At 33.0% G+C, this 20,063-nt stretch overlaps 1 protein-coding gene across 9 annotated transcripts in view; it reads right to left on the reverse strand.

Annotated features, from left to right (window-relative positions):
- Positions 1-20,063, reverse strand: part of PCDH15 (protocadherin related 15) — a 1,819,045-nt gene that overhangs the window by 864,426 nt on the left and 934,556 nt on the right. The gene's annotated exons all lie outside the window — the stretch shown is intronic.

A 20,063-nucleotide genomic window follows, 5' to 3' on the forward strand; every position in this document is an offset into this window, starting at 1 on the left:
GCCAGGGAACTCCAGGTGACTTCTTGGACCAGAGGATGGCCTCCAGACAACAGCCCTCAGTCATATAACCAAAAAGAAATGAATTCTGCCAACAATCTAAATGAGCTTTGTAAAACAATTGCATTCTATATTGTTAATTATATTTTTAAAAGAAATGTAATTTAAACACTAATGAGATTTTAATTATTTTATATATGATCAATTATATACAATCAACTCTTTTTTTCATAAATCTAGTTACAACTTTTCTGTTTCTTATATTGAACAAATTTTGAGCTATAACTCAGTCATATTACTTTACTTGCTTTTGCCATTACCATAGCTTGGTAGGAAATAAGGTTTTAAATAATAGTCTTTTAAGTAGGTGACAGATTTAGAATAAAAGATTCATAACAGTTCTAATTTAAAAAAATGACTTCACATGTTTATTGACATAGAAAACAGGTAGTATTTACATTTCTAACTTTTTTTCTTAAATCTGCTTGCATTTAAACAATGTAAAATTAATTGGTAAAGCATGTCATTTCAAAAAAATGTTTGAATTAAAGTTCTGGGATACATGTCCAGAACGTGCAGGTTTGTTACATGGGTATACACGTGCCATGGTGGTTTGCTGCACCCACCAACCCGTCATCTACATTAGGTATTTCTCCTAATGCTATCCCTCCCCTAACCTCCCCACCCTCCAACAGGCCCCAGTATGTGATGTTCCCCTCTCTGTGTCCATGTGTTTTCATTGTTCAACTCCCACTTACCAGTGAGAATATGCGGTGTTTGGTTTTTCTGTTCTTGTATTAATTTGCTGAGAATGACGGTTTCCAGCTTCATCCAAGCATGTCATTTTTATTAGATATAGTTGGTAATATAAGGAAACATGTAACTTTTTTGTTGTTGTTTGTTTTGAGATGGAGTTTTGCTCTTGTTGCCCAGGCTGGAGTGCAATGGCATGATCTTGGCTCACTGCAACCTCCTCCTCCTGGGTTCAAGCGATTTTCCTGCCTCAGCCTCCCGAGTAGCTGGGATTATAGGCATGTGCCACCATGCCCGGCTAATTTTGTATTTTTAATAGAGACGGGGTTTCTCCATGTTGGTCAGGCTGGTCTGGAACTCCCAACCTCAGATGATCTGCCTGCCTTGGCCCCCCAAAGTGCTAGGATTACACGTGTGAGCCACTGTGCCCGGCCAACATATAACTTTTAATATTTATTTAAATATTAATATGTATGTAACAGATACTAGAGTAAATACTGATTGGGAAATATAAACTGTCGTTAATAAAATATTTGTTTTCTATATAGCTTTAATATGTACTTTTTAACATGTACTTACAACATTTATTTAATATGAATAGAGTAGAAAACGTGTACTTTAATACTTTGCCAGGTGACATGTTTAAGTAGAATGAATAAAACTAGGTTTATCGTCCATTGCCCCTCTTCTTATCAGAAGGGTCATATTTCATATGTCATATCTTTTCTACACTTTATTTATACTTCACATTATATGAAGTCTAACCAGAGATCATAAAGTTTCATACTATATCAGTGCAGAGGCAGAATCAACATTCTATACATATCACTTTTTACTTTCTTTGCAGGATTTTTTAGGTAAGGTCTTCAGCCAACTGAACTGCAACTGTTTCATTTATAATAATTTTAAAATAGTAAAATTCTCTCAAGAACTAAGTTTGTACATTTGATGTTGACAAAAATAATGCTAATGGTGAATATTTTTTGAGTATGATAGATGTCGATATTATTGAAATCATTAGATATGCTTTAATAACTTTAAAACCAAATGGTAGACTGTTCCATTTCATTTCTCTTTGTACTTTGCCAACTTATACTAAGAAAATGATGTTTGAAATTTATAGTCTAGAAAGTTTGCAGAAATATCATCTCAAAAACAGTAACTCAAAGTCTAATACAGAAAGACATCCATATAAGGAAGCATTTCACAAATATTTCTAAGCTTTGATTTGATATATATTAAGCTTTTACCATTTATCTTATAAATCTACACGATTAAAGAAATGATCAACCTTCTCAACTGGCACAATGTGAAGATGAATAATTTGACTTAGAAAAATAACTAATTGTGTAGTCATGTAAGCCCGTCATTTATGATACAAATCCATAAAGGTCACTGTCATATTTCTTAGAGATTGGATTTTAATGTAAAGCTGACTTTTATTTTTCTAGAAAACTGTAACTTTTATTGAAAATAGTTCATGTATAAGCAGACTTATGGAGTTCAAACTCATGTTGTCCATGGGCCAATTGTGTGTAATTTTATAATTGTAAAACTCTGTCTTATCTGTAAATGATAAGATATTGCAATTAGTTGGTTCTTTATGTTTGAGGGGCAAATAAAATTTGAATAAGTTCTCTTACTCACAAAGACTATGCTTCATGAGTAATACACTAAGAACTTTAGTCTCTTCCTACAAATACCTAATTTTATAGTGTATTCTTGCATTTCAAAATTACCAAACTGAAAAGTAGTCGGTCTCTCTCTTAGTGTCAGTGCTAATTGTATGGTACGTTCATTACTAGAGTACATTTTTTCTAACTTAAATTTTTTAATTTATTGCATTAAATATTAGATAATGCTATTATATAGTAAATTCAAACTGCCTGTATAATATTGTATCCTATTAAAATGATACAGACATTAAATTTTATGGGCATTCTAATGATTGTTTTCCATTTTTCCATATTTTTAAAATAAGTTGTTATATGTCCCTTGGGGTTGGGGATTATTTTAGGAATATTTTACTACTTACTGATTTTCCAAAAGTCAATAATGAAAAATATTCACTTCCCAGCACACCCTGGCAAGATATTTTATAAGTGAAAGACATAATTTCATTCTGACCTTTTTAATTCTAAGGCCTTTTCATGTTTTTTTTTCAATCTGAACTAATTTTTAACTCTCTGTATTTATTACCATAACCAAATTTCATTTTACTTTATTTTTAGCTAGTTATTTCTGCCTAGGCATTTTCTCCTTTTTCATATTTCGACCTAGGAATTTGTTCCTCATGTAAGACTTCTCTGACAAGTCACTTCCTCCCCCAAGTATAGGTCAAATATTTTGCGATAATCCTTCTTAGCCTTTCCTTTGTATTCAGCGAACACATCTCAGTTTATAATTACATTGCTTGTCAGTGGGTACTTTGGCAATATTTGTGTTTCACTTTATGCCCCTGAGAAGAGGAATCATTATTAGCCAAACTCCTATCCCAGGTTTTTATCCCAGAGCCCAGCAAATAACTTAGCCCAGATTAGCAATGATGTTTTGAATGAATGAATTTTAAAAAGAAACTTATCATTTTCACAAAATGTTCTATTATTTGCATTAAAGCTAATTTGTTCTTGTCAAATCTGTATTATATATGAAATTTAGTTTTAACACTTATTCCTGCAGCATTTGCTGAATATGCAAGGATCGATAATTGATAAATTCTAAGGAAGTTCTATTTCCTTTAAGATACATTTAAGGTATTGTTGGAGAAAGGGCTATGAATATTTAAAATACTCACAGAGAGTATGGAGATGTTTGTACATAAATATATATTCATTATAAAATAATATTTTAAATTGTCAAACTTAGACAAAATATATGCTTATAAAATATAAGAATAAAATTCTAATATACTTGGAAAATAAGAACCAAATCTCAACCTGTAAGTTAAAATTTATGGTTTATATACAACAAAATCTATTGGGGCTGTTTTTGTTTCTGTGACCCAATTAAACTAATCTTTTCTCAAATTTCATCCCTATGTCTGAGTATACTAATATTGGCAAAGCCCTCTCTATCCTAAAATAATGTCTATTTTAATATGTCTTCATAGGAAAGTCATTAAAAAGCAGTAAACACAGCCACTAAGTATGATTTTAATATTTTTGTTGAAATGACTAAATTAATAGAAAGTGACAAAAAGTACCTTAAGAAGAATTTTAAATAACAAAAACAAAAGACTGAACAAAGCCTATGTGGAAATATAAATTATAATTTTCTTCCACTTTATTAACACTCTTGTCTAATTAGGCAATAATTACTTTAAAAACTAACACTTTCCCCTTAGAATTACTGCTGAAGTTGAAAGGTTCAAGTTTTTAATTACTACTTATAAAGCATACAGTGAAACTTTCTAAACTATGAAAAGTCTACTATCTTACAATTCAGCAAGATATTTATCTTAGAAAAACATCATTAATAAGTACAAAATTTCATTTAAATTAACAGCAAGAAACTTTTTCATTTTCCTTTCCAGTGTCAGAGATGGGTGGAATAAATCAAAATCAAGGATCTTTTGTGGATAAAAGGAAGTAGAAATCTTAAGATTAGAAACTCACTAATGTGATGCTCATGGGCAAAGATGAAATCAGATATTATAGATGATTTTGAAGTTGCAGTTTTAATAATGATAAAAGTATAGTGAAAGGGAGAATTGAAGCAGAAATGAATTTCATACTGTTGCCCATACCAACCAACTCATCATGCATTTCGAAAGTATATTCCGGGCACAACATGGTGGCTCACACATGTAGTCCTAGCACTTTGGGAGGCCAACATAAAAGGATGGCTTGAAGTCAGGAGTTCAAAGCCAGCCTGGGCAAAGTAGCAAGACCCAGTCTGTGCAGAATAGACAAAATAAAAATTTAGCTGGGTGTAAGCGCACACACCTGAAGTCCTACCAGCATCCAGAGGCTGATGAGGGAGGATGGCTTCAGCCCAGGAGTTCAAGGTTACAGTGAGATATGATCATGTTACTTGGGGGACAGATTGAGAGCCCAAAAACCAACAAAACAAATAAACAAAAAAGTATATTCCACTAATACCTTGTAAATGGGGGTGTATGAAGTTTTTTTAAATCAGATATAATTGTAATAGGGTGTGAGCATTGGCAGTGTGTATGTGTGTGCATGTCAGGTTGCATATACTAAGTGTAAACACCACAGTTATTTCAGGAAGGGATCATAAATGCATAAGAATGTAAGTGTCCATAAAATACTATAAATAAATAATTAAAGCTGATTGAGAAATAATGGGGGCTCTGGAGACTTTGCTGAATTTAAACTTAGCAACTTTGCAGAAGTCTACATCTATTTTTTCCATCTTCCAATTTTTTAGATAACATTAAGTGTCTGGATTTTCATATGAAATTATGCAATTAATTTTAATTAAACTATTTTTAGTGTATAGTGTTTGCCAAGAAAACGCAGCTTTATTTGCCATCCAGACCATGTTGCAATAGTTTAAAGCCTTGGGCTTAAGGATCTGTTAGTAACATGACATTTGTATGATCAGAGCTATCTCTCCATATGCATTTAGGACCACTGTACTATCATCACGTCCAAAGCTTACTTTCATAATCACAATCTTTGAAAATTCTCACACTTTAGAGTATCTTCCTGCCTAGAAAAATCTATCACAGTAATATATGCACTCACCATAAAGATAATGTACCAGGATGCTGAGGATATACTAGGTGGAAATTTTAGAACTGCTGTTGTTCAGGATTTTCTCAAAAGAGAAATATTCAGAAATATCAGGTAGTTACTTTACAAAGTAACATATATAAATATATGTATATATATACACACACACATATATTTATATATGCACAAAGGGTTTCTTGAATGCATATCTACCTTTAAAGCAAGAATGCATTTTGGGCATAGTCATCACGAACACAAACTTCATTCTTGCCTCATGTATTGATTTATGCTCTAAATTTTGTAATCATGTGAGCAATCTTTAAAATGATACCAGATTCCTAGGTTAAAGTCATTTGGATGACATTTATTTATATTTTTTCTACTATTTTGAGTTTGAGAGATGGTGGTAGAAAATCTTATAAACTAGCTTTTGGTATTTTCTGCTTATTATTATTTTTTATTTTTTGGTGAGCAACACTAAGACTGGCATTTCAACTTCCAACGAGGGTCCTTATATAATACTCAGTTAAGCATATTACTGCTAAACTCAAATAAATTTTAAAAACAAAAAAAGAGATATAAATGATTGAAAGCATGAGAAATGTTCCCTGTAGATGTTTTCTAATTTTTAATAAATTGAATTAAAAATAAGCCTTTCCAAGTGAATTTTAGATATTGGTTACCACCTTCAAGATCATCATTTATGTATTTGTGAAGGTGAAAGGAGAAGGCATACATAATATTATATCTGTAATAAATGTAACTTTTTAAAGTAACATAACATCTATATATGGCAGGAAATAATAATGATACAACATTAAATAGATACAGACCTGATGATATAGTTGGAATTCTCCAAACCCTTGCATAACACTTATGTAATCAATGTGAATTTAAAAACATATAATTGACAATAATATATGTGATATAGTAGACTGTCCAATACTTTGTTGGCCTAAACTACAAAATTTGCCCTGATGATTGCTGTATTGAAGAGAAAAACAATTATTTGTATCTCATGATACTCATCAAAAGACTTTGTAGACAAATAAAAAACACACTAGCAAAACACACTCTGTTTCATGTTAATTAAAGGGAGAAATACTGTTTACAGAAATTAGCTTCCAAAAACCATTTTTCGTGAAAACACATAAGTAAACTAATTTTAATACTCTCAGTTATAACTAAAATGGTATCATCCACTATCTTCCACTAACTAAGTATTAAATACAGAGCATAAGCTATTCCAGCTGTCATATTAAACAACTTTAAGTATGGCTTATGTCTATAATTTTCTTGTAATCTCATTCTGAATGGAGTTTTCTTGAGCAACAGTAATTACAGAGGAGTTAAGAGTCTGGAAATAGTTATTTGTTTATAGAAAGAAAAACTAGTCAGAGAATGAAAATACTTAGTCTAATTAGAAAAGTTTTGTTTAAACTTCCATTAGAAGTAAAATAATGCCACAAATTGAAATGAATCCCTGGTTATTTTTAAAACATTATTGTTACTTTAGTTTCTTAAAAACAAACTAAGCAGATACTCATTTTTTCCAACAGCTTGTAAACTTTGGAATCTTGGGTATAATTTTAATTCTTGAGAGTATCACATATTTGATAAAGAATGTTTGTCTAAGATATCTATGCATATGTGTATTTGAGTATATACTATATTAACATATGTGTATTAGACTGCCAAGATAAAATATAACTAATCAAAGCATTTATTATTTAACTTTGATTAAATCTATTAGCTTCTTTATAGATTTCGCTCATTTATAAGAGCAGGTTAGGTTTCTTCCCCCAGGATAAAAGGGATGAGTTATCTGTTTCTCTTGGGACAGATGTAGTGTGGTAAATACAGTGATAAGAGATAAATGAAAATAAAGAGAAGCCCCTAACCAAACAGAAATGAAAAGAACAATAACAGGGAAGATTGTCTGCAGACAGTGTTTGAGGTTACTTTTTCTTTTTTCTAAAATGATTTTTTGCAATTCATGAAAACAAGCCTGAAGTGTAAACTTGTCATCTCATTTTGAGATACATTTCTCCTTATATTAGGTATTAAAATATAATGATCAGGCATATTTTTAAGACTCTTTTCACCTTGTTTGAAATGTATTACTTCACAAAGTCTTTGTGGAGCTTTCGTTTTTTTTTTTGTTTTTTTTTTTAAGAAAAGAAGAAATAATACAAATACAGTTTAGGTTGTGTTAATGCACGAAGAAAGATGTAAAGGGAGTGATATGCTTCCTTTGTGTCGCCACCCAAATCTCACCTTGAATTGTAATAATCCCCCTGTGTCAAGGGTGGGGCCAGGTGAAGATAATTGAATCATGGGGCAGTTTCCCCCCTACTGTTCTTGTGATAGTGAGTAAGTCTCAGGAGATCTGGTTTTATAAATGGGAGTTCCCCTGCACAAGCTCTCTTGCCTGCTGCCATGTTAAGACATCACTTTGCTGCTCCTTCACCTTCTGCCATGACTGTGAGGCCTCCCCAGCCATGTGGAACTGTGAGTCAATTAAACCTCTTTCCTTTTTACATTATCCAGTCTTGGGTATGTCTTTATTAGCAGCCTGAGAACAACTAATACAGGGAGAGAAAGAAGGTTGGAGTAGGGAGAAGGTTGCTAGGGTATTAAAGGAAAGCCCTCTGAAAATGACACTTGAACTGAGACCTGAATAAACTAAGGGACATTTTAGAGAATCCCATAACAGGGAAGCAGGCATAATACCACTTTCAATGGCTCTGAGTTGGGAGCATGCCAGCCATGGATGAGAAACAGAAACTAGGCCAGATTAGTGAGAGGGAGGGTGTAATACTTGAAATGAGAGATGGAGCCAACAAGAAACTGAGAGAATGGAGGTGCCACTTACTGGAATGTGATCCTCCCTATTGGGGAGCGGCAGGTTTGGAGTAGAAATCAAGAGTTTGGCTTTGATTGTTCAAATAAAGTTTGAGATATCTATTAAACTACCAAATAGAGATGTCCCATAGATTGATATGAATGAATCTGAAAGTCAGGGTAGACAAAAAATTGCCAGTCATGAAATGAACATGGAACTAACATAGGCTATCTATGGAGGATGTACAAAGAGAGAAAAATCAGGACTTGCAAATATTTAGAGGTCAGAAAAATAAAAGGTATGTAGCTAAAGAGATAAGAAGGAGTGAGAGGGAATGCCTGAAGCCAAATGAAGAAAGATTTAAAACAGGAGAGAAGGCCAGGCGCGGTGGCTCACGCTTGTAATCCCAGCACTTTGGGAGGCGGAGGCGGGCGGATCACGAAATCAGGAGATCGAGACCACGGTGAAACCCCGTCTCTACTAAAAATACAAAAAAAAAATTAGCCGGGCGTGGTGGCGGGCGCATCACGAGGTCAGGAGATCGAGACCACGGTGAAACCCCGTCTCTACTAAAAATACAAAAAAAAAATTAGCTGGGCGTGGTGGCGGGCGCCTGTAGTCCCAGCTAGTCGGAGAGGCTGAGGCAGGAGAATGGCGTGAACCCGGGAGGCGGAGCTTGCAGTGAGCCGAGATTGAGCCACTGCACTCCAGCCTGGGCGACAGAGCGAGACTCCGTCTCAAAAAAAAAAAAAAAAAAAAAAACAGGAGAGAATGCTAATATGTCAAGTGCCACTAATAGGTTGAGGAAGATAATGATTGAGGATTAACTATTGTGTATTTGCAAAACAGAAGTCAATGATGCCCTTGAGAAGAGTGGTTTTAGTGGAGGAGTGGGAACAAAAGCCTGACTAGAGGTTTTCAAGAAAATAGAGTTCAAATAATTTTTTAGCGTTTTTTTTTTTTTACTGTGCAAGTGAGCAACCAAATGCGGAGATAGGAAGACAGTGGGGACAATGAGTCCATGAACTTGGCACATGTGTGCACTTGTGTTAAAGATAGAGCTATTACCAACGAAAGTAATCTATTAAAAAGTACAGTGCAGACAAAACAGGAGAGAGAATGGACACACCTGCACAGTAAGAGAAAAGCCCTTTCTTAGGTTGGTAGAGGAAATTAGTTCCTCTAGACAGTGGTAATTAACCAGAGAGAAGGTCCAGGATAGGTGGAAGTTTGCAGATGAGAAAGATGTATTGGAGCTTTGAGGATAAAGAGAATGTATCAAGGATTCCTTTGAAATGTAATAGTGTGAATTAACTGGCAAAATGGCATACAGTTATACAGTTATTGCATAGGGATGATGGATCACTTGATGTTTTTTTTTATTTTATTCTCCAGCCACATGAAGCTGTTGGCATGTAGGATTAGAGTAGACAAACTACTAATTATTTTTATTTTTTTACATTTAGTTTTCTTTAAAATACGTTTCTTCAAGTTTACCTATTAAAATATTTTTAATCTCATAATTAAGTCTTAAATATATGTGTTCATGGGTGGTAATTACTTAAAACACTTGCATAGTAGCAAGTAATGAAACTTCTCTTTCTCTTCTGTTGTATTCACCACCACTTTAGCCTGAATAACTGAACAAATACCAGGTTCTTGGAACACTGGCATAAACTATGTATCTAGAACTATGGCTCTGTCCATCAGCACAAGCCACTAGTAATTCAGTAATCGGTCATTTATATAATGGCATTTATTGCATCTTTACCACGAACAAGATGATTTTTTTAAACATGGTTTAAACTATATTATACAAATTATTCAGCTGTGTTTGATACTTGTTATATGTAAGAATCACTTTCCTTTTTATAGATTACTTTTCCTCTTTTTATAATATCTGAAATTTAAGGATGCTTTCTCAGAGAGCCCATTATTTATGCAGGCAAGATAAGAATCTATCTGAGATATTCTCACATTCTTAAAAACTAAATAGCTTCCCATGTGTGTGTGCATAGTGATGTCAGTTCTTAACTGAGTCACAAAATCCAAAGAATCTTAGCTAAAATGAAGCTCATATCTTGCAAATTCTTCTCTGTTAACCCATAAGAAAACAGAAGCCCAGAGAAATTAAAAGATTTGTTCAAGATTTGCTTGATAGCATACTAAGGTGGATTTAGGACTTTGGGCTCTGAATTGCTCAATATCGAAGTGTTGCTCAGGGAAAAGCCCAAACCCCGGCATTACACAATAAATCCATGCAACAAATCAATATATCCATGCAACAAATTTACACATGCAGCCTCTGAATCTATAATTTAAAAATGTGCAAAACCAAGCATCTTTGAGGAACAAAATTCTGAGATATTATAAGACTTTGAAAGGGATATTAGGCTTTGTTATTGTTCAGATTTTTAAAATAATTTTAATTTTTTTCATTTAAATTTTAAAATTGTGTTGTGGTAAAATGTACATAACAGATAATGTACCATTTTAGCCATTTTAAGTTTACAGTTTAGTGGCATTAAGGACATTCACATTGTTGTATAGCCATCACCGCCATCCATCTTCAGAACGTTTCATCGTTACAAACTGGAACACTACCCATTAAACAGGTGCTTCCCATTAAGCCCTGCTTCCCGCCCCTGGTAACCATTATTCTATGTTATTTCTCTATTAATTTGACTATTCTGGGTACAGTATATTTGTGAAATGATATGAAATTTGTGCTTTCCATGGACAAGCGTTTGAGGGGATTCAAAATTGAATTATTTTATCACGTTTCAGATGCAACTACAATTATTGAGCATCACCATTTTAGACATTTTACTAGGAACCTTAAATACATGTTTTACTTTAAATTCCGGATCAAAATTCTGAATTAATTGATTTCATTTCTTTATAAATTGGACAGAAGCTGAGCGTGAGAGGTTAGGTAGCCCTCTCAAAGTCAAACATTAGAGGCAAGACTAGAAGTGGAATCTTCAAACCCACGTCCATTAACATCTCACAGAACTTGGAAGTACATTATGTTTGTGCTTGCAGTGATTAAAGTTTGCGATCAAGTGTCTGACTAACCTGAGTTGCAATCCTGACTCTGCCTCTTACATGCTACAATATTTTGGGCAGGTTTCTGAACTTTTCAAACCCTTCATTTCTCCTTTGCAAAATGTTAAAATGATAGTTTGAAAATCGTCTAGAAAGGGTGTTGATTATAGCATAGCACAAGACAGAAAGTTTTCCATATCATAATAAAAAAATATAGGATTTTTGAGATACTAAGAAGATTATCATTTATATCTGAAAGGGAATTCAGATTGCTTAGGGAAATTATACCTAAGATGAGACACATAATGGCAGATAATAATAAAATAGCGATATTTTTCAAATATTAAAATGCATGTGTTATTGTATATAACAATTATATATTTAAAAATTGTCCTTCAGATATACTCAAACACATCTTCAAATACCTTCATATAAGGATATTTACTGAAGTATGATTTGTAATATGAAGAGGTTGTAAACAATCAGAATGTACAGCAATAAAGGATACAATGGGTTAAAGAAAAAATGTATTGTAAGTATAGAATATTTGCTATGTATCTAATTTTTTAAAATCATATTTATAAACTAAAATAGATATTCTAGGATATGTCAAGGAGCTAAGGAAATCATTTAATTTCCTATTTGGATGTTTACACTGAATCTTCAAAGTGTTACATTTTCTTAAAAGAAAATGTTAAAGCATATGTGGCATTTAGTCAAATGTATATGAATATGTATTTATGGCTATTTTATATAAATGCATATATGAGATCTTCTTCTTGAAGTAAAAAATAATTCTGTGTTTTTCTCTTGACACAAGTTGAAGCTATTACAAAAGCTAATTATTTAATTAAAATAACACTGGAAAAAGTGTTTTAAATTTCATTTGTTTAGCTAGAAAATATTTAGGAAGTGAGGAAATAATTTACATCAATACCACTTGTATATTTAAATTAGATTTTCAAAGTTTGAACTTTTTACAGAAAATCTAACAGCAACTATCATTTCCAGCTTTACTCCAAGTCAAATCATTTGATAGTGTCATTTCTTATAGAATAGTGGTGTGTATTAGAATAGAATGTCTGAAAACTTAGGCTACACTAAATTTATAAAACACATTTATTAAATAGTAAACTAACTTCAGCTTACTGCTATTTTTAATAAAATTTTTAATCTTTTTAGCTTTTTGACTCTTTGTAAGAACACATGGTATAGCCATACAACATAGTTTCTTTCTTTATATTCTTATACTATCAGCTTTTTCTATTCTAAAAATTATTAATTTAATTTTTACTTTTAAAGCATTTTTTAAACCTAGATCCAAAAATACACATTAGCCTAGGCCTACACAGGGTCAAGTTAATCAATATCCCTGTCTTCCTCCTCCATATCTTGTCCCAGTACAAGGCTCTGAGAGGCAATAGCATGCACGGAGCTGTCATCTCCTATGATAATAATGCCTTCTTCTGGAATATCTCTTGAAGAACCTGAGAGTGGTTTACAGTTAGTTTTTTTATAAGGAGATGAAGTACACTCTAAAATAACTAAAACGTACAGTATTGTAAATACATAAATTACTAATATAATCATTTGCTATCGTTTTCAAGTACTATATACTGTTTATAAGTGTATGTGCTCTTTTTTTTTTAATCACTGGCAGCACAGTAGGTTTGTTTATATCAGAATCACAACAAACATGTGAGTAATGCTTTCTGAGATGATGTTTCAAGGGCTATATCACCAGGAAATAGAAATAGAAATTTTTCAGCTATGTTATAGCCTTATGGGACCACCATTGTGTATGTAGTACATTGTTAACCGAAATGCCATTAGGCAGATCATGACCATACATATGTACAGATGCTCTTCAAATTATGAGGTTACATCCTGATAAAATCATTGAAGTAAAAAATACTGTAAGTTAAAATGCATTTAATAAACTTTGTCTACTGAACATCACAGCTTAGCTGAGCCTACCTTAACCATGCTCAGAACACTTGCATTAGCTTACAGTTGGGCAAAATCATCTAACACAAAGTTAGTTTTTATAATAGTGTTGAATATAGTATGTGACTTACTGAACTGCACTGAAGTAAAATTTCCACTGAATGCATATCACTTAGCACCATCATAAATCCAAAAAATTGTAAATTGAACCACTGTAAGTTGGAGACTGTGTGTATATAAAATGTGTGTGTGTGTGTGTGTGTGTGTTTATGTATTTTAAATCATCACTGCCTCTGCTTTTCTAATTTTTGCACGGAAATCCAAATCTAAGGGAGCAAGATAGCCAATTTTTTTTTTTTTTTGTATTTTTAGTAGAGACAGAGTTTCACCATGTTGGTCAGGCTAGTCTCGTACTCCTGACCTTGTGATCAGCCTCCCAAAGTGCTGGGATTACAGGCATGAGCCACCGTGCCCAGCCAAGATAGCCAATTTTAATAACAACCCAGGGCTGAAAATTTCTAGAAAATTAAAATCATCAGCTAAAAAACAAACTATTATATAAATATAGATTATTTTCTAGATAAGAAATGTTCAAAGGCCACTACTTGAAATTTTATGATGGGTGCCAATTTTGATGTACTATGTTTTGCTTTAGATCCTTTTTAAAGAAAGTATTAAATAAGGAATACTTTACAGAGTTATTGACATTTTTTAGCAAAAAGAAATCCTCATTATTTTTGTTTTGGTTTCCTGTGCTTTTGATGTCATATCCATAAAATCATTGCTGAGATGAATATCATGAAGCTTTTACCTCATATTTTTTTCCTTTTTGCACTTTAATGATTTGAGTCTTACATTTACGTCAATAACCCATTTTGAATTTTTTGTGTGTATGGTGTAAAATAGTGTCCAATACCATTCTTTTGTATATTCTATTTTTCCACCACCATGTGTTGATTAGGCCATTGTGACTTCTTGGCACCCTTAGCGAAGATCAGTTGACTATATATATGCATAGATTTATTTCTGAGTTCTGTATCATATTCCAGTATTCTATATGCCTGTTGTATAAGTGGTACTATATCAAAATAAAAAGGCTCTGTACAGCAAAGGAAACAAGAGTGAAGAGGCATTTCGCCTTAACAGAATGGGAGAAAATATTTGCAAAACATATATTTGATAAGGGGTTGATCCCCAAAATATTTTTGAAACTCCTGTAACTCAATAAAGCATGTGACTTGATTTTAAAAATGGGCTAAAGAATTGGAAAGACAATTCTCCCCAAAAGAGCTATAAATAGCCAATAGATACATTTAAAAATGCTCCATGTCCCTAATCATAAGGAGAATGCAAATCAAAGTCAACAAGAGATATCTCCTCTCACTTGTCAGTATGGCTATTACAAAACAAAAACAAATCAAAACAATAAAACCCCAAAGACAGTACATTTTTAGTAAGAATGTGGAGAAAGTGGAACTCTTGAAAACTGTTGGTGGGAATGCAAAATGGTGCAGCCACTATAGAAATCACTACGGAGGTTTCTAGAAAAATTAAAAATGAAACTACCATATGATTCAGTAATCAAAATTCTTGGCATTTATCCAAAAGAACCAAAATTGCAGTCTCAGATACAATCATGTATTAGTACTCTTATGCTCGTTGCAACACTATTTACAATATCCAAGATGTGGAAACAACCTAAATGTCGATCAGCAAGTACAGGAATAAAAAAATGTGCTACATATATAATATATACTGACTAAGACTCTCCTTTGACCAGAACTTTATTTGGGCTGCTTTGAATCTTGTGCTTGGCTAAGTCTAAACTTGGGCTTCTCTTTCTATCCTTGTTGAATTCAGTTTGAGCAAGATTCCTGCCAAGTCAGCTTAGGAAAAAAGCTGACCACCTTCAACATCTTATGACACTGGACTCCATTCAGCAATAATTCCATCAAGTCGATGTAGCTAGAAACCTCGTTTTTCTGTATGTTTCCTCTTAGTAATTTTCCATTCACTGAACCCCACCCTGCTTTTTGGCTATAAGTCTCCACTTGTCATGGTGGAAGTCAGAACTGAGTCCAATCTCTCTCTGCTACTTTAAGACTGCTTTGCTGGGGTCCCTATACCTATTACCATGCCCATCCTTGAAGAATACCTGCCTTAACATCCTTAAGAAAATTCTGCAATATATAATACAATGATGTATGGCAGAAAGTTTCAGTCAAGCAAGGTAAAGAAGCCCTAGGGATCTGCCATACAACATTATGCCTATAGTCAAAGATAATACACTTAAAAATTGGTTAAGAAGATAGGTCTCATGTTAACATTCTTATCATAATAAAATAAAATTAAAAAATAAAATTAAAAAAAGTCTTCGCTAGCATTAAAAATTATTAATTATAAATTTATTACAGTGCTGTCCTCAAATTAAAAAATAAAATTGTCAGCCCATTGAAGGCATTATCTTAAAAATTAGAATTAATGTGCAAAGACTAGAATAATGGGAGTGGCAAAATTGAAGCTATAAAAGTTATGTTCTACCCTCAACCATCCCATTAGTTAGGTAGGCTGGGTAAGTCATTTTTTTTTCTTTAAGCCTCAATTATACTTCTTTAGACTTGGGCTAATCATACTAAACGAATGGGATTGCTATTATGTTAAAACACAGACATTAACAAATAGCAGTTCAATCTGACTCTGGCTAAATATATACTGAATAGAACGCTTAATGCATTTTAACCATTCTCACATAAGTAGAATTACAATATAAACAATAAATTTCCAAATCCAAAGTTTAAGAGATGTTAAGGCAAATACTGTATTGTCTGAAGAGTATACGTTTTTGAAAAATACATAGGATTAATATTGAAAATATCAAAATATGCTTAAACAAGTATGCTTACATAGGTTTTCTCCTTTCATCTCAGTTTGAAAATCTAGCCATGTAAAATCAGTTTCTAGTTACCAGTGATTCACAGATAAGCTTCACCCATTAAAATTTCCATTACTAGTTAAGAACCACAAAGAAGTTAAACTCCAAAAGCAGCATCTCAAAATCAACTCTGAAAGGCAATTACTTTTTCAATAAGTAAAATTCATGAGGAAAATTTGTCACTACATTAGCAAGTTGTCTCTCCACAGAATAAAGAACCAAAGCTTTACTTGTTCACTGTGTATGAGAAGATCAGGATCAGTCAGTTAATGCTTGTGTTGAGAACATTTATAATGTCAAAATAAGGTTAATAATCCTAAAAATTAGATAATAAAGCAACATTAGACTACTTAAAAATTCCAATGCTTAAAAAATAATTCAATATTTTTAGATATGCTAAATTGGGTATCTGCTTTCTCAGTAACATTTCCAAAATACCTATATTCTCTTCACATTCAATTTTTCTTTCTTACTACAACTCTTTAGCTACAACTGCATAAACCTTAAAATAAAATTTTCTGATATTATTAGTAATATATATGTCCACAGAGGTAGATAAAAATGGCTATAAAATAGGTAATTTTTAAAGTAGATGAGCTAAGCGATGCTAACAGAAGCAATTCTACAAATACACATGCAAAGTGTACTATTCATTTAAAACAATTAACACAAAGCACTCTTTTTTGGATATGGTAACTACCAAAGTCAAAAAAACGAAGAGCTGAAATATTATGTAAATTGTTCACAGAAACTGTTGATCTCCAAACCAGTCAATTATTATCAAGGCTTGAATGTTATATAAAATGGTAGAAAAATTCTTGATCAACACTTATATTTTGCCTCTGACTACTTTCCTCATTAACTTACCAGCCATGAAAAGCACTGTGCAAAAGTTAGCAATTAGGGACTGAATAAAGTTTTAAGTGGATCAATATATCATATTTGGCATATCTATGACACTTCTATCAACATTCATCAATTTATGAAATAATGACATTAAGTAATTGTGTTCATCCCAAAAACCCAAATATCAAATACTGTTTGCATGACTGTGTTATACATAGAGCAGAAAGCAGTGAAGACATGATCTTTGCTTTTGTCACCTAGAAGACAAATATATTGAGTCACCTAAGAATACAATATATTGGAGTGTGCTCTATAAGACAAGTAGATGCCAACTCCTACTGGTCTTGGAGAAAATGTAAATAATTCTATTGGATGGGCACAGCAAAGTAGGTAGCAATTTCACAGAATGGGTGGTATTGGGGCATGTTCTTGAAGGAGTGAGAGGTCATCAAACAGACAAAAACATTTTGAACACAGGTTATAAGCAATACAGAAACTGTGGAGGTGCAAAAAATACAGTATGATCAAGAAATTGTATAGTCATGTGCCACTTAACAATGTTTCTGTTAATAATGGACCACATATATGAGGTGATCCCTTAATACTGGAATGGAGCTGAAAAATGTCTATCTTCTGTTGACACTGTAGCTGTCATAACATTATAACACAATGCATTACTCATGTGTTTGTGGTAATGCTGGTGTTAACCTACTGCACTGCCAGTGTATAAAAATACAGCACATACAATTATATATAGTACATAATACTCAATAATGTTAATAAACACCATATTACTGGTTTGTGTATTTACAAGACTACCTTTTTTTTTTTTTTTTTTTGAGACAGTCTCGCTCTGTTGCCAGGCTGGGCTGGAGTGCAGTGGCGCCATCTAGGCTCACTGTAACCTCTGCCTTCTGGGTTCAAGTGATTCTCCTGCCTCAGTCTCCCGAGTAGCTAGGACTACAGGAGCAAGCCACCACGTCCGGCTAATTTTCGTATTTTTAGTAGAGATGGGGTTTCACCATGTTGGCCAGGCTTGTCTCGATCTCCTGACCTCATGATCCGCCCACCTCAACTTCCCAAAGTGCTGGGATTACAGGCATGAGCCCCCGTGGCTGGCCACAAGACTATATTTTTTATAGTTATTTTAGAGTATACTTCTCCTACTTATCAACCAGAGTATTTGAATTTTGCATTTTAAGCTGTGGGAAGTTGCTAAACCAGTAATAACTATAATAATAATATCAACTAATGTTTGTCAGTACTGTTAATATCATTCACCAACTTTTAAAATCACCTATTACATTTGAAACTGCTTATTATCTCAGTGTCCCTAGAAAAGCAAGTACTATATTAGGTGCATAAGATGATGCGCTTCATTGAAGGTCAGTGAGCAAAATGTCCAATTTTTTTCTCAACTTGGCTGACTATGAGACAGAGGAGTTCCTCTGAGCAGGTGAGGTGTGGTCTGTGCTTATGACTTACGAATGATCCCTAAAAACTTGTTATATGGTATGGTGTAAATGAAAGTACAAAATAATTTATGACAGTACATAGCAGAAAAAAAGAGGAAAATATGTTTTAATTATCAATTAAAAATTATCTCCAATCAAACTTCAAATACTAAAACCCACAAATAAATTGCATCTCTATTGAAATAGCACAGTCACTTCATGGTTTCGATTTGTAGAAATGTCTCTGAAAACACTATATTTCCTACTTTTATGTTTGTTTATATTCAGGAGCAGCCTACGCATAATTTGGTTCACTTAAAAGACTTTCTTAATGAGTAGTAATCTACATAGTTCCTTGCTGCATTATTTTTTAGATTGGGCTGGGGGAGTCAATAGCCACTAGAAACTCTCAGACCAAGAAATTCTCCTGAAGCAATCTTTCAGCTGTAAATCACCTCAGCTAGGAACCCATTGAATTCTTATCACTTTCCTTCAGTGTTCCTGACTAAGACTAAACTAATATGAACCTCATGACTGACAATGACTTGAGAATGACCTTTTGCACCAGTGCATTAATTGTGAAAGCTTTCTGCAGCAGGAGCTAGGAAATTAGTCGTCTGAGTACAGCAGCCAGAGCACTGAAATGGCTCCGGCTGCTGTACTCAGAGGAGTCTTTCGAATGGCAATGCTTAACTCTTCAGCCACACATCATCTAAATTTTTATATTTTACAGACATTGTAGATGTGTCCATCATCCTCCAAGGAAATTGGATTTCTGAATAAGAAATTTCTTTTCACCCTGTGATTTCTACATGATACTTATAGAGACAGTTTGACAGCTTTGGAGAGGATATCCTATGCTTCATGTAGACTTTCTGCTTACGGAGTCTAACGCACTCAGAAATTTAGCTTTACTGACTTTACAGTCTTTTATATGAGAACAGAAAAGTCAGCAAATTTGGAAATAGAAAGTTTATGTTCCGCCACTTATAAAGTATGCGAAGTAATACTTTGGCCACTTCACAAGGAAGAAAAGGATATATATCCAAATTTATATAACATTCAACATAATCATTAATTATATTCCAGAGCTGATAATTTAAAATTTATCTTCAATAATTTTTATTTGTTTCCAAACTACTTGCTGCTGAGAGAAAAATAAGAATATGCAATTTGAAGGTATGGCTTGTAGTGTATCATAGCTCTATTTATTATATTATTATATTCATCTGCATACACTGAACTGAAATTGCAGAGTTCATTTATCACTTAGATCAACTTTTAAGAAGATATATTTCCAATTCTTACCTGTGCATCTCAAATTGAGCTCACTATATTCACTTTATGTATAAATGGTATGTATACATAAGCAAAATATAAATACAAGCAGTGATATATTTATTGCACTTTATATCTTAAACCAGTATATGTTTGTTTCCAGCAGCATTTTGATTTTACTGCAATTCAGATATTCTGATTATCTTTTGCCTAAACTTTAACAATCAAAACAACTTATCAGTCATCTAACTTTAAATTTCCTC

The sequence above is a fragment of the Symphalangus syndactylus genome, chromosome 4, assembly GCF_028878055.3.
Source record: "Symphalangus syndactylus isolate Jambi chromosome 4, NHGRI_mSymSyn1-v2.1_pri, whole genome shotgun sequence".
Classification (NCBI taxonomy): Eukaryota; Metazoa; Chordata; class Mammalia; order Primates; family Hylobatidae; genus Symphalangus; species Symphalangus syndactylus.